Raw genomic sequence first — 17500 nt, 5'->3', positions numbered from 1 at the left:
GGTCCGCAGCTAAATACATTTGTGAGGCCTTGCCTTGACATAAAACCCAAGTTTGAGAAGCATTGTGTTATGTTATATTATTGTTTTGCAGTATATAATAAAAAGCCATGCCTGCCGCAGTAAGTTAACAATGTATTTTCTTAGACATTCCTTGTGTCTACCGCTGTGCTACAGTTTAGAATTATTGCTATGGTGGGCCTTTGTTTACAACTGGCTGACCCCAACTCAACTGTTTCTACTTTGTGGTGTCACTGTGGGACTGAGGACTTTGAATTCACATTGAAAATGGTTTTATTTTTTGTCTTCTATTTGCAGTGGTGGAAAGAAAGTAACTAAGTACATGTACTCAAGTACATGTTTTTACTTTAATGGAGTACTTCCAATTTCAGGACCTACTCCACTATATCTCAGAGGCAAATATTGTATTATTACTCCACTATAATTATTTGAAAACTTTAGTTAATCTGTAGATGTTGATCAATTACAAAGCATATATATATATTAACCACGTCAGCCCAATATAGGCCTACACTTCAGCTATTTGAAAATAGCAGATCTGCTTGTAGATCTGCTATTTTCAAAAGATGTTCTTTGATAAATTTCAATCATTTGAAAACTTGTGAAATGGGACATTCTGCACAACGAGTACTTTTACTTTTTGGTCCATTGAGTATATTTTGATGCCAATACTTTTGTACTTTTATGTCAATTTTGAATTATTTTACTTGTATTGCTACTTTTATTTAAGTAAAACAAAAAAAGCAGCCTATACTTTTACGACCACTATCTATACTATCTATTAATTGTCACTTGAATTGAGAATAGGCCTTGAGTATGCCTTGATTTACGTGCAGCGCGCAGATCTGTGTCCAGCAGCATGTTAAGCTACAAATCTTGCGGCTGGAGGTCGGAGTGTGTGTGTGTGTGTGTGTGTGTGTGTGTGTGTGTGTGTGTGTGTGTGTGTGTGTGTGTGTGTGTGTGTGTGTGTGTGTGTGTGTGTGTGTGTGCGCGCGTGCGTGCGTGCGTGCGTGCGTGCGTGCGTGCGTGCGTGCGTGCGTGCGTGCGTGCGTGCGTGTGTGTGTGTTTATGGCGCTGTAGCAGTGACCTGGTTTATGTTGCACAGGCCGGCGGGTCAGTCACCCTATATAGACTGTATACCTGCACTAGTGATGACACTGTTTACTCTCATTATAACGGTCTGAAATGATTCACACCTCATACAGCTTCCCTATAATAAATATAATGATATTATATTATATATATGAATAATCATCACAATGTAATTAGTGGGGAAAAATGCAAAACCAAACAATTTGTTAAAATTGTGTTGTCATTTGTGTTATACCGGTATATGCACGCGCGCACGCGCGCGCGCGCGCACACACACACACACACACACACACACACACACACACACACACACACACACACACACACACACACACACACACACACACACACACACACACACACACACACAAACAGACCCAGGAGAACGGCCTGACCCAATACAACAACCAACTTGGTTTAATGTGTGTATGTTTTTAGACCGATAGGATTGCAGGCCCTGCAGGGACTGATCCATTTACTGGACACTGTTTATAAGGACAATACTGCTGGCATTCTTTTAATAGAACTTTACTAGTACATTTATTATCATAAGGTTGCAGGTTCAATGCGGTTTTTACGGTGCAATAAGAGAGTACAATGTATTTTTGGTCAGATATATAGACACACACACTGGTAATAATAGTGTAAGGGGATAGAAACTATATAGCCGTAATGATAAAAACAAAGTCTATACACAAGAGGATGGAACTGTTTGATTGATTTAGCGTTGCTGTGCGCAAAGGTGTTTACTCTCATTAGCATCTATAAGAAAACTACTGGCCTATTACATCATTTATGGCATTATGTCTTCATCAAATATACATGCACGGCACTACATTTAAAGGACACATATTGTGCTTTTGACCCGTATACGTTACGAACTAACCATTATAGTCCTAATTCATATATATATATATATATATATATATATATATATATATATATATAAAATTCGTAATTTCAATACAGCAATGCTTTGATATTAAACTACTTTGTACGTTTGAATACTTAATAGGCCTGTTGTTTTAAAAGCATGTAGGCCTATTTTTTTTAAAATACTATAGTATTTTATTTTCAAAGCAACTACTCCAGTATTTAACTCAAGTTGGCCTACAAATCTGACAGAGCAACTTTCACTTGAAGTGGAGTAATATATTGCACCAAGAGTATCCTCTGACTCACAGAATACTTTGTCCAGATCTGTCTCTATGCTGCTTTGTGTCAACCTCCACGCTGACCCCGCGGTGGAGCAGCAGGGACACAGGCCTCAGTCTGGCCCTCTGGGCCTCTGGGCCTCTGTCTGGGCCTCTGGGCCTCTGTAAAAGTATCAATAAAAGTACTCTGTTACAAGTAAAAGTCCGGAATTCGAAATGTAAAAGTACAAAAGTATTGGTATCAAATGTACTTAAAGTACAAAAGTAAAAAGTACTAAAATGTTTGAAAACAGCAGATCTAAAATAGGGCTGAAGTGTTTAATCTATGTTTTATAAAGTCTGGTATTCAGATTCAGAATTTACTTTAGTAAAAGTACAATCGTATTGGTATCACAATATACGTAAAGAACCCAAAGAACAATTAAGTACTCATTATGCAGAATGTCCCATTTCAAGTTTTCAAAATGTATAGGCCTACGCATCTTTTGAAAAGAGCAGATCTACAAGCTCACAACTGGAATGCATGGTGACGCATTGTGAGCTAGCATGTAGATTGGCTATTTTCATATTTTCAAATAGCCTAAATATATATATATAGAGAGAGAGAGTTGAAATGGTTAATGTATGTTTGATACGAATCTAAATCTAAAAAGTAGTAACTCAAATCTTCAAATAATTATAGTGGAGTAAAATATTCTCTGTTTATATAATACTATTCTATGTAGTATAAGTAAAACTATTGAAAATTGGAAATACTCCAAGTAAAAAATACCTCAATATTGTACAACATTTTCAACAGTACTTGAGTAAATATACTTAATTAGTTTACACCACTGAGAGCTTGTCACTGGTTACTTTCTAAGGCTACTTTGTCACTTTGTCACTCCTTCCTAGAGTCCTATATTATGGTAATGTGTTGACTGTAGCCAAAGTGACAGTAAAATGCTTCCCCAACCAACCACTCACGTGGAGCTCTGCCAAAAGCATTGCACTTGTCTCTCAACTCCCCAAAAACACATGTTATACAGTCGATTTTAAGTATAGGCTGACACAACAAGCCTGCTTATTCCTATGTAATAGACACGTTGACTGTGTAACCGGCCTACACGTTATAGCTCACTACAGTGGGCCTATACAGGCAAGGGTCAAACAGAGTCAGGGTGCTGATATGGTGCATGTTGGCTCACTGGAAACACTCTGTTACACCAGTGGGTCTAAAATGTGGGTCCAGGGACCCTCATGGTTTCTTAAGGGGTTTCCAAATGGCCCCTTACGGGTGTGTAACTCTGAGAGTTATTGGGGTCGTGGAAAATTGAAAATTATGAGAACACTAAATGGAACAGAGCCTTCATTAGTATCATTGGTAACACCTGTGAAGTAAGTGATAATATGGCTGCCGTGCATAGAGCCTATTCTGATTCATAATAACTTCTGGGGGATTATTTTTACTTATGTATTTATATGCTTTGTTTTTGTTTTTATAACGGTGTCTAGTTTATAACTATAGTTTATAAAATAACTGCACATATATAGCCTAACGCTTGAGAGAGCCTTAGTGACAGCCCGCGGGGGGGGGAGGAGAGGAGGGGAGGGGAGGGGAGGAGAGGAGAGGAGAGGAGAGGAGAGGAGAGGAGAGGAGAGGAGAGGAGAGGAGAGGAGATAATTAGTGAGTGTTGGCGTCAGAGCGGTGACCCCAGACTAACCTGTGTCTTCTCCTCTGTAAACACAACGTGCACGCTCACGTGCACGCAGCCATGTAGAAGGAAGCTATATGTCTAGTATATATACGTCACCCGCTGGAGCTGATGATTATTGAATGATTATGATGGCGTCTGCATCATGCCAACTGCTGGCATGTCTCTAGATCCCTTTACAATGCAGTACATCTTGATTATAGCTTCCCTATTCTTTAAGACAAAACAGACCAACATTGGGATATGGGATATTTATTGGGATAAATATAGGTAAACATTTGGGGAAAATAGTGTAGGACTACAGTGTTGTGTGAGCCATCTACAAGCAGATCTACAAGCTCACAACGTGTGGCACATTGTGAGCTTGTAGATCTGTTATTTTCACTATTAAAGATTTAAGGAGCGATGTAGAATAGTTATGGGGTGGTTTAATGGTATCAAACATTTTAATCTCAAGGACCCCCATGTTCACAAAACTTCTAGATCATTGTTTTTTAATAGCCAAACTATAAATAGCCAAACTATGAATTGTTAAAGTGGCTAAACTGTTTTTTTTAATATGCTATATTACCTATTTTTGTTGGGGACCCACTGGAACCTCCTCAAGGACCCCTGGGGATCTCTGGACCCCACTTTAAGAAGCACTGGTTTAATGAATATGGATTGCTCAGATGTTTACAGCATAGATGTTTACAGTGAGATGTGAAGATAGCTAGAGGCAGATCAATAGTTCTATATAGGCTCTAACTGGGATAAGTTAAAATATTGTGGTATTTCTTGCTGGTATATAGAAACCACTTCAAATCTCCTCCTCGATAAATCCTTGTCTCCTGATTGATTGAGAAGTACACACAATTTTCTCTTTTATGTATAAAAGTATAGCAGTACCACAATATAAAAATACTCTGTAACAAGTAAAAGGCCTATATTGATTTGAGTAAAAGTACGAACGCACTTGGCAACACAATATACGCATAGTACCAAAATAAGAGAATACTAAAATGTTTCAAAATGCAAGTACTGTATTTTAGATTTTTATACATTTTATACATTTGAAAACTTGAGAAATGCGACACCTACTTTTGGTACTTTAAGGACATTTTGATCAAAATACTTTTGTAGTCTTACTCAAGTACATTTTTAATTTCAGGCTTTTTCCACCACTGTCAAAATGTGAACTTTTTTTTAAACATAGGTGATCTACAAGCTCACAACATGTCGCATGCATTGTGAGCTTGTAAATATTTTTAAATATTTTGAATAGCAGAAGCATGCTTGAGTAAGCCTACAATAGGCTCTATGCACAGCAGCCATATTATCACTTCCTTCACAGGTGTTACCAATGATACTAATGAAGGCTCTGTTCCATTTAGTGTAGCACAGTGGTTTCCACGACCCTCATAACTCTCAGAGTGTACAAATGGAACCAAATGGACCCGACCTGTAAGGGGTCATTTGGAAGCCCATGAGGGTCCCTGGACCCCAACTGTAGACCCACTGGTGTAACAGAGTGTTTGCAGTGAGCCAACATGCACAATATCAGCACCCTGACTCTGTTTGACCAGAATGGAACAGAGCCTTCATTAGTATCATTGGTAACACCTAAGAATGTCTTCATAATATGGCTGCTGTGAATAGAGCCTATTCTTTATCAGTGCTTTTCATCTGCGTCATAAACCACATCCGCAATGCAAACCACTGAGCTGATCTCCATCCAAAATGGACTTGTTGCATTGTTGACGGCAAAGGACCGAAAGTCTTCATGATTCATAAGCTGTCATTCAACAGCGGTTAATTGGTCAACCTTTTTCTGGATAAGGGCCTGCACTTGAAAATATTGAAAGCATTCGCGGCCCACCAATCTGACCACTTTAACACTCTCTGTGTTGTCCTCAGACGAGCCCTCCCTCAGTGTCTCCAGTCAGCCCGATCCTCCATACATCTGGCTGCAGCTGGTTTGTGCTTTCAGCAGTGGTGGAAAAAGTACTCAATTGCTTTACTTAAGTAAAAGTATATCAATACTACAATGTAGAAATGAATACTCTGTTACAAGTAAAAGTCCGGAATTCAAAATTTACTTGAGTAAAAGTACAAAAGTATTGCCATCAAAATGTACTTAAAATACTAAAAGTAAAAGTACTCATTGTGCAGAATGTCCCATTTCAAGTTTTCTAATGTATAAAAAAACTTTTTAAATAGCAGATCTACAAGAGGTGACGTCATCCCAAAGAACGTCACTTCCGTCCATTCCTATAGACCAATTATTTGTTTACCGCATTGAGACTGGATGCACAGGTGATTGTTTCACGCGATCAATTCTCAACCTGTTGTTTTTGGGGTGCGCTGGTTTCAGCACACCCCAACCCCCTCTTGTGTGTTGGCTAGTGAGACCTGACAGAATGGGTCTCATTGAGCGCATACTGGTTGCACGCATACTGGTTCTTATCAGTGTGACGTCGTCTGTTAAAGGGGAAATCCACCCATTTTCAATATTTAACTATGTCATTAATATAGCATAAAGGAGTTGTGTGGAAATAAGAAAAAAGTTCCCCCCTTTCTGTGTTGCCTTAAACTGGAGGATTGATTGTGGGTTTAACATTGCAAATTACAACGTGATGACTCATCATGTTGTAATTTGCAATGTTAAACCCACAATCAATCCTCCAGTTCAAGGCAACACAGAAAGGGGGGAACTTTTTTCTTATTTCCACACAACTCCTTTATGCTATATTAATGACATAGTTAAATATTGAAAATGGGTGGATTTCCCCTTTAAGGGGTCTATAGATTTGTCGAAAAACACTTCTAGCTCTGATTTCTGAAACAAGCCATTTTAAACGGGCGATGATAGCAACAAAATGGCCGATTGCGGGGTAAAGTGTTTTTCCTCTGGTGGATAGACAAGACCCTCCCTCACCCCCCAGACACTCTTTGTTTACATCCGCGTGCACGTCGTGGCTTCTGCGGCTCTCCAAAGATCGTCAAAACAAGGTCAGACCGGATGAAGCGGAAGCATAGTACCTGGCAGTGAATGTGTTAATCTAGGTTTTGTAATAATAATCAAAATCTACTAAGTAACTAAAGTTTCCAAATAAATGTAGTGGAGTAAAAGTACAATATTTGGATCTGAGATGTAGTGGAGTAGAAGTATTGGAAATTCATTCAAGTACAGTAGGCCTACTTAAGTAAATGTACTTCAATTTCTACCATGGCTTTCAGTACCAACATCTTTCTTTAGCACAGTGGTTCTCCACCTATTCAGGCAGTCACCCCCCAAAATAATCATATTTGAACTGGGGAGCCCCCACCCTGACAAGCATTTGGAATTGTAGGAGTTGAGGCGTTCCATTTAGGGTGCGTTCGGAAATTACGCACCGGAGCACACTCGCCTATTAGTTTGTATTGGCCAGTGCGCTCAGTGTTGTATTTTCGAACGCACCCTTAGTTTGGTTCCACAGATAAATATTGTGAAAATAAGCAGGAGGTTCTCCTGCATAACTGCCATCTTCTCTGACACACTTGGTAGTGCCAAAGATGGTTGATTTAAAAAGATCCCTATAGGCTCTATTCACAGCAGCCATATTGTGAAGACATTCACAGGTGTTACCAATGATACTGATGAAGGCTCTGTTCCATTCTGGTCAAACAGAGTCAGGGTGCTGATATTGTGCATGTTGGCCCACTGGAAACACTCTGTTACACCAGTGGGTCTACAGTTGGTCCAGGGACCCTCATGGGCTTCCAAATGGCCCCTTACAGGGGCGGCCATAGCTGAATGTTTAGAGAGCCCGCCTAGGGAGCCAGGCCCTGGTTGCCCCAGGTTCGATTCCAGGCCAGGTCAGCATATGTGTCGATGAAATGAAATTTGTCCCTGAGCAAGACTCTAACCCCTAATTGCTCACAGGTTCTCATTGGAAACAAGACCGCAAGGACTTTCATGAACGACCTGTTAAAAGGAATTATCCTTACAGGTGTGTAACTCTGAGAGTGTACAAATGGAACCAAATGGACCCGTAATGGTTACATTTGTACACTCTCAGAGTTATGGGGGTCGTGGAAACCACTGTGCTAGACTAAATGGAACAGAGCCTTCATTAGTATCATTGGTAACACCTGTGAAGGAAGTGATAATATGGCTGCTGTGCATAGAGCCTATTGGAGCCACTAGCCAAAATGGTACACACATCCTACAAATGAGTGTGTTGCCGGGACAGAGAAAGGTCGATAGATTTAGTTCAGTGACCATGGGGCTAAAGAATGGCTCCGAAGCTGTGTTCACGTTCACTCTTCCATTGGAATCGATAGACTCCATCCTGCTTCCTGTCTCCTAAAAAGGCGCCCGGCTACTCCACGCAGATACGGGAAGTAAACCGGAGATGGCATGTCTTTCTTTTCTTTTTTTGGACTTGGGTAGCGCTAGCGGTATAGATATAGAAACCCAGAGACCTCATTGGCCTCTGCAGTTTGTTGGAGCGACCTGTATCGAGGCTGCCATTTTAGAGGGGACACGCTGCCACTCAAAGTGACTACTGGCCAATCACAGCGCGTTGACTACTGGCCAATCACAACAAGCTCACAAGCTCACTGCGACGCATTGTGAGCTTGTAGATCGGCTATTTTCAAATGGCCGAAATGTATATAGGTCCAAATGTATAGGGCTGAAGGTGTTAATGTATGTTTTGTAATAATAATCAAAACTAGTAACTAAAGTTTTCAAATAAATGTAGTGGAGTATATTTGGATCCGAGATGTAGTGGAGTAGAAGTAAAAGTATTGGAAGTTGGAATTACAAATACCTCAAAATTGTACTTAAGTACAGTACATAAGTAAATGTACTTAGTTACTTTCCACCACTGGTGGAAAGTAACTAAGTTGGCCCACAGGTTGAGAACCAATGATCAAGAAGCATATCAGTCATACAAATGGAAACCATCTGATATGATTCAGTTGCTATGGAGATATAACCTTGAACCAGCATCTGTGCGTATAGCTTTCATTATAATGTTCAATGAGGAACTGTGTCCTCACTGGAATAACATGGTGAAGAGTAGACTTACCATGTGTGTGTGTGTGTGTGTGTGTGTGTGTGTGTGTGTGTGTGCGTGTGCGTGTGCGTGTGCGCGCGCGTGTGTGTGTGTGTGTGTGTGTGTGTGTGTGTGTGTGTGGTTTCAGTTCGTGACTGACTTCGACCACACTCTAACATTATCTCACACAGCTTGGCTGCTGACTTAATCCTGGTTCACACAACTGACAGCTTTATGTGAATCTGTTAGACAAGACAAGACAGACAGACAGACAGACAGCCAGCCAGACAGACAGACAGACAGACAGACAGACAGACAGACAGACAGACAAGACAGACAGACAGACAGACAGACAGACAGACAGACAGACAGACAGACAGACAGACAGACAGACAGACAGGCAGGCAGATCTCAAAGTGGGGTCCAGGGACCCCCAGGGGTCCTTGAGGTGCGGTTCCAGGGGGTCTGCAGCAAAATGACGTAATATAGAAGAAAAATCAGTTCAACAACTTTAACCATATACTTCGGCTTTTTGAAAATAGCAGATCTACAAGCTCACAACGCGTGGCATTGCAACGTGTTCTGAGCTTGTAGATCTGCTTTGTTTTTTAAGAAAAAAAAGTGAAACATTTTGAATATTTTTTTGAAACATTTTAACAACACAAATCTTGTATGGGAGGTGTCCCTTGCACAAAATATTTTCAGATGGTGGTCTTGCAGCCAATACATACATATTAATTTTGGGGTCCTTGAATTTTTTTTTTTTTTTGAAAACCACTGGAGTAGAGACTATAGAAAAGAGTAAAATAGAATAAATTGCATCCCTGCACAGTGTAACATGTGTTTTTTAAACACAGTGCATTTTGATGCTGGATTTAACTGTGTGCGGTGTCATTGTGGTGCAAATGTAAAACAAACAAACACACAGACAAACAAAGCAAGGCCACAGGACAGTAAAAGTGCCTGTACATATTCCACTTCATAGAAAACAAACACCAGTGTTGTAAAGTAACTAAGTACATTTACTCAAGTACTGTACTGAAATACAATTTTGAGGTATTTGTACTTTACTTGAGTATTTCCAATTTTCAGTACTTTTAATTCTACATCTCAGAGGCAAATATTGTACTTTTACTCCACTACAATTATTTGAAAACTTTAGTTACTAGCTACTTTGCAGATATAAATTATACATTAACATACATTAACCACTTTAGCCCTATTTTATACCTAGGCTCTTTGAAAATAGCAGATCTGCAAGCTCACAACGCGTCGCATCGTGACGTGTTGTGAGCTTGTAGATGTGCTATTTTCAAACATTTTAGTAATATTACTTTTGGTACATTTTGATACCAATACTTTTGTACTTTTACTCAAGTAAATTTTTAATTCCGGGCTTTTACTTGTAACAGAGTATTTCTACAATGCAGTATTGGTACTTTTACTTAAGAAATGTGAGTACTTTTTCCACCACTGAAACAAACACAGCCTTGCGATTTGCTGCATGGCACAGACCTCCAGTGGTGGAAGAAGTACTCACGTTTGTTACTAAAGTACAAGTATCAATGCTGCATTGTAGAAGTACTCTTTTACAAGTAAAAGTCCTGTATTCAAAATGTACTTGAGTAAAAGTATAAAAGTATTGGCATCAAAATATACTTAAAGTACCAAAAGTATAAAGTACTCATTATATATATTATTTCACAAGTTTTAAAATCATTTGAAAATAGCAGATCTACAAGCTCACAGCGCGTTGTGAGATTATATAGGGCTGAAGTAGTTAATGTATGTTTTTTTTTAAAATATTAATCGAAATCTACGAAGTAACTAGTAACTAAAGTTTTCAAATAATTGTACTGGAGTAAAACAGTAATATATATTTGCCTCTGAGAAATACTGCAAAAAAAAAAACTCAAAATTGCAGGAAAGTACAGTATTTGAGTACATGTACTTAGTTACTTTACACAACTGCAAACCTCTAATCCAGCCCAGAGAGGCCATGGCTCTTCCACTGAGCAAAAAACACTTCTGGTTTATTTCGCCCTCTAGTGGTGCAAAAAGGCTACTGCAGTATCTGAGCCTTTCTGCCAGGCTGACTAAAGATGGAGTTAGTTACTTTTGGGGGGCTGAAGAATAAAAAGTCGTTTGCAAAAATTCAAAGCTCTATATTGTGATAGTAATCATTGCTATAGAGTGTTTGTTCAGCAACAGGGGTCTCCCATGTCTCTCAAGCTCTCCAACTATTTGATAGTGTTCCTCTTCCAATTTAGTCTGCTCATTTATTTGTGTCATCACTTCCAATTGCACTTGTTTAATCTGTATCCTGTATGAGATATCTTTCCTGATTGGAAGATATTTTCTGTTTATTAAAGAGCTGGAGAGGCTATTTAACACTGTTACTGAACAAACACTTATAGCAATGATTACTATCACAATATGGAGCTATTTAACACTGTTACTGAACAAACACTCTATAGTAATGATTACTATCACAATATAGAGCTATTTAACACTTGTTTTAACAAACACAAAAATCACATACTACACCTTTAAATACTCAGTCTGTCTTACGAAAGGTGTTGCTTGAAATTGACGATCTACAAGCTAACACAATATCTTGTGTTAGCTTGATCTACAAGCTTAACCTCGTGTAAGCTTGTAGATCGACTAGCGCACAACACAACACAGTCATACTACAAAGTCTTGAAATACTATCAACTGTAGATGTGTGTTTAAAGGGACATTTCACTTTAAAATGTTTGGGTCATTTCAGGGGCGGCCTTAATGATCTGGGGGCCCGTTTCAAGAGCTCATATGGGGGCCCCATATGCCCCCCCCCCAAAAAAAAAAAAAAAAGTTTTTTTTGTGGACTGTGAACTTGTGGACTGAAGTTGGTTTGCTTCCACAATCCATAATGCTGCATTTTAGAAATAAATGAATTAGGCTATCTGCTCTTCCACCATGGACAGACAGCTAAAACAACTCACTCACATGATTCACTTGAGCTGAGCCCTGATTCAATCAGATCTACATCATCTTCTTGCATGAAATTCTTGGACGTCGGCCAGCCAGAGGCGGGTCCCGGACTGGGATGCGAGTCAAAAAATATATTTAAATATATTAATTGAACACACACTTCCTTGGTTCTGGTGACTGATATTGTCCTTAATGTGTGAGGGGGGCATGTTTGTCAATTACCTTTTTCATTTATTTTCATATTTTTCTGGGAAAATTAAAAAGGTTTTTATTTATCTATTATTTTTGTATTAAAGGTAGGGTAAGTGATTTTCTTTGGTTAAAATAAGTGTTAAATAGCTCTATAGCTATAGCGCTATATTCTGATAGTACTCATTGCTATAGAGTGTTTGTTCAGTAAAAGGAGTCTTCTTGTCTCTCCAGCTCTTTATAAAACAGAAAATGCATTTTTGTTTCAGTTTCAGTTTCATTTCCAATTTTATCCAATCAGGATAGAGAACTCAATCAGGATATAGATTAAACAAATGAAATTGGAAGTGATGACACTAAGAAATGAGCATCAGGCAAAATTGGAACTGAAACACTATTAAAATTAAGCTTAAAAATGGCTTTCTCCTGATTGGCTGAGATTTTTTCACACCTACCGGAAAATGTATTTTCTGTTTTGCTGGAGAGACGGGGAAACTCCTGTTACTGAACAAACACTCTATAGCAATGATTACTATCAGAATATAGTGCTTTAACCTTTTAACAAAATACTTTTTATTTTAACCCAAAAATATCACTTACCCTAGCTTTAAATGAAAGAAAAAAAGTCATTGAAAAAACAAGGACAAAAGGACAATATCAGTCACCAAAACCAGGGACATGTTTTGTCAATGAATCTAACCTGGACTAAATGGAGTTTAAAGTCACAATCAGTTTACATAGGAAGGGGGCGTGTCTGATAAAATTAATGTCTTAATTAATGTTACTTTTCAGGATTAAAATTCAAAAATTGCAAAAGTAGCAGATCGACAAGCTCAAAACGTGTCGTTTCCCGCCGTGTTTCGAGGTTGCAGATTTATTTTTTTCTCGAAATTTACGAAAAAAACGTAAAAAGTTATGAATATGGAGATAGGAGGTTTCTGCCCGACAGCAACGATATAAAATATCTAAACGGTCTGGGGCGCACACACACACACAAGCCTGAGCAGACGTTAAAACGACCCCAGACATGTTTTAAAGTGAAATACCCCTTTATATAGGGCCATCATCAGGCAGAAGCAGAAAGGCAGTTTAACGTCAGCATGATAAGACAGAGTGCTGCTATAATGTCCAGGGTTGCTGACCCAGGGCCCGTTGTGAACAACAGCAGCACCGTAAAGTCAGCTCTGCTAAAGAGGAGAGAGAGCTCTGTGAAATGGAATCCTTCATGCCATGTGTCTTACTGCCGCCATAAACTAACAGACATGTGGCGAAGGAGGGAGTTCAAAACTCACATTAAAGGATGGTCTTCACTGAAAGGTAATATGATGTAAAAAAGAAAGAAAAAGAAAAAAGATATAACTACAGTTCATTTGACATTACAGTTATCCCCTGGTGTTAACCCATTGAGACCTGAAGCCGATTCTACAAGTGTCTTCTAAATCCCAACAGTTTTCTGAAAAACATATGTTTCTATATCAGTGGTGTTCAAACCTTTTCATGTCAAGGACCCCCAAAATGACATGTATTTGGCCGCCGACCCCCATCTCAAAATAGTTTGTTCCAGGGACCCCCAGAAGAAAAGATTTGAGTTAAAAATGTTCGCTTTAGAAATACATATATTCAAAGATTTGCACACATTTTCTCGATTTTTCAAAAATAGCAGATCTACAAGCTCATAGCGCGGCACTCGGTGCCGCGCTATGAGCTTGTATATCTGCTATTTTTGAATAGCTAAAGTGTAAAATAATGTTTTTTTAGCTCAAATGAAAAAGTGACACAGATGCGTTCTAGGTCTTTTAAAACAAAGAGTTAACTGGGGTCTCCCATCAGGGTTGATTTCATGGACTGAAACTATGACGAAAAATGTTCGTCGACCACCTTTTTTCGAAAACCAGATAAAAACTAAATCAAAAACCAAGCTATGAAGACTAAAACTATATGACTAAATGTATTGACAATTTCTTCAACAAATAAAAACTAGACTAAAATGTTAGTGAGGGACGAGTGGAGAAGAGATCCAGTAGAACTAAAAGACAAGTCATTTTATGTTTGGTTGTGCTCGGGTGTTGCGCCCTGAAAATTGCAGATCTACAAGCTCACAACTGCGACGCGTTGTGTGCTTGTCGATCGGCTATTTTCAGCATGCAACCAAGTGCAAAATTAGGCATTTACGATGCCATCAAGGCACCGCCAAAATACATTCTAGTCGACTAAATCAACTGTAGATTTAGTCGACAAAAATTTTATGATATTTAGTCGACTAAAACTAGTCAAAAACTAAAACATTTCAGATGACTAAAATATGACTAAAAACTAAATGGAATTTTATTCAAAAGTCTAAACTAAATCACAGTTTGCTGTCAACATCAACACTGTCTCCCATGTCTCTCCAGCTCTTTGATAAACAGAACATATTTCTTTAAGGTGCGGGTTGCCAATTTCATCCTATCAGTATAGAGAGAACCCATTTATCAGATTCAATGTTATATTGTTCCAAACTGGGGGAAAACTAGCCTATAAAATAGAAGTTGATGAATGTCAAAGGTAGGCTAAGCGATATGTTTTGTGTTGAATAGCTCTATATTCTTAGCCTTGCGTAGCCAGACAATATCACACGACGAGGGCTAAAGTGCATGCAATTTTGCAAAGGCAGATTCGTCTGGAACCAGACTACTATATTCTGATAGTACTCATCACTAGACTATATAGTGTTTGTTCAGCAACAGGAGTCTCCCTGTCTCTCCAGCTCTTATTTGGTAAACAGAAAACACATTTTTAACACGGGATACCAATTTTAACCAATCAGGATAGAGTGATGACATAAATAAATGATCAGACAAAATTGGAACTGGTACACATTTAAGCTGATGAATGGGTACTCTCTCATCTGAAAATGTGTTTTCTGATTATTTAAGAGATGGAGAGACAAGGGGAGCCCTGTTATTGAAAAAAACACTCTATAGCAATGATGACTATCACAATATAGTGCTTTCACCTTTTAACAAGAAAACCTTTTTTTGTTTTCACCAAAACATATTACTTACCTACCTTTAATAAAAACTGAAACATCCAGTTCCAGATTTGTCTGTTGATTATTTTAGGCCAACCTGAAAATGCATTTTCTGTTTAATAAAAAGCTATACTATAGAGTCTATGTAGCAATTGTAGGAGCCGATCTAAAATAGGCCACATATGTGCCATGTCTAACGTCCCTGTCAGTGTGCTTTGTCATACAGACATGGAGGAGATAAGAACCTGGCCTAGAGAGGGCCAGGTGTAGTTGATTGGAGGTTCACAGCTTTTTACGTCTGTTTTTTGTTGCTGCTGCCTTCTACTCTTATAGTTATGTGCCATTATGCTCAAGTCTATTTATTATTTATTTTATGTTTTCAAGCCTGGAACAACAGATATGGAATAAACCTTTTTTGAGTTCAACTTGAACTTTTGGACATTCCTCATTTCCCTTTTTTGGTCACCTGGACAAAGCCAGTCAGTGCAAAAAGGTACTCTGCCATCATCTACATCACTTAAAGCACCTGTCTAGTTAAAAAAATGAAAAGCAATGCCCCCAGTGCTCAAGGAAGTATTTTGTCTCCCTGCTCTTCTATTGAGACATTTAGATGGTGTCAAAGCTCATGTCTCACCTAAACACAGGATCTGCCACAAATTTTGACCTGATAGATTTACATAGTGCTGCAACATCATTTGTAGACCTTGCATGTAGTATAGTTTCAATCAGTGGTGGAAAGTAACTAAGTACATTTACGTACAATTTTGAGGTATTTGTACTTTAGTGGAGCATTTCCAATTTTGAAAAAAAAATATTTCTACTCCATTACATCTCAGAGGCAAATATTGTACTTTTACTCCACTATAAATCATTTGAAAACTTTAGTTATTAGTTACTTTGCAGATATAAATTCTTATATTATAAAACATACATTAAAGGGGCTACACCATGAATTAAAAAAATATATATTATATATAAATATTGCCCCCTAATACGTTTTAAACAGGTTGTAAGCCTAAAAAACATCCAGATATTTTTTCTCACAATCTGACTGTCTGTCATTCCAAGCTTTTTCAGCTGCAATACCAAAACGTCCTATTGGGCAGGGGGGAGCTACTGAGCAATTCTGTCTGGCCATCGTCAATGCAAAATCCGTGCAAGTGACATCACTTGCACAGCCATTCTGAAATGGCCTGTTCAGACACGCCCATTCAGGAAATCCATGAAATGAGCATGAATGACTGAATGTTAAAAAAAAATATTTTTTTGGGTACAAGAGACAGCCCAAAAAATACTAAAAACCTAAAAAAAAAAAGAAATTCATGGTGTAGCCCCTTTAACCACTTCAGCCCTGTATACATAGGCTATTTTTCAAACATTTCAGCACTTTTACTTTTGGTACTTAAAGTATATTTTGATGCCAATACGTTTGTACTTTTACTCAAGAAACATTTTTAACACAGGCCTTTTACTTGTAAAACAGAGTATTTTTATATTGTGGTATTGCTATACTTAAGTCAAATATCTGAGTATACTTTTTCCACCGCTGCCTGTTTGTGGTCCCAGATGACATCACTTCCTGCCAGAGCAGTGAAAGCGAGGGGCCTTAAAGGAGCCACGCTTTGACAGGGGAGCTGCAGAGGTTTCTCACGTCACGGACTCTCGCGGCCCCTCGCGGCCCCTCGAGGCCCCTCATGCACATATTGATCATTCATTGGCTGACTTGCACTTGGACTTACATGACAATAATTCACTCCAAGTTCACATTGAGTTTGTTTGCCGCTCAGCTCTCTTTGAAGGTCAATTTCTGCCCCCGGTGGCTAGAGTAGGTACTGCCAGATTCATCAGACCGTTGCCATAAACTCCAATGTTTTGCATTTAACCATTTAAGCAGTGGTGGAAAAAGTACTCAAATTCTTTACTTAAGTAAAAGTACCAATACTGCAATATAGAAATACTTTGTTACAAGTAAAAGTCCAGCACTCAAAATTGTACTTGAGTAAAAGTACAAAAGTATTGGCATCAAAATATACTTAAAGTACCAAAAGTAGAAGTACTAAAATGTTTGAAAATAGCCGATCTACAAGCTCACACGCGTTGTGAGCTTGTAGATCTGCTATTTTCAAATAGCCTAGGTATAAAATAAGGCTAAAGTGGTTAATGTATGTTTTATAATACAATAATGTATATCTGCAAAGTAACTAGTAACTAAAGTTTCAAATAATTGTAGTGGAGTAAAAGTACAACATTTGCCTCATATGTAGTGGAGTAGAAGTAGAAGTATTGAAAATTGGAAATACTCCAGTAAAGTAAAAAATACCTCAAAATTGCACTCAAGTACAG

The sequence above is a fragment of the Gymnoscopelus microlampas genome (assembly GCF_963454915.1).
Source record: "Gymnoscopelus microlampas genome assembly, chromosome: 2".
In the NCBI taxonomy this organism is placed as follows: Eukaryota; Metazoa; Chordata; class Actinopteri; order Myctophiformes; family Myctophidae; genus Gymnoscopelus; species Gymnoscopelus microlampas.
The sequence above is the reverse complement of the archived record's forward strand: the minus strand, read 5'-3'. Positions refer to the sequence as shown.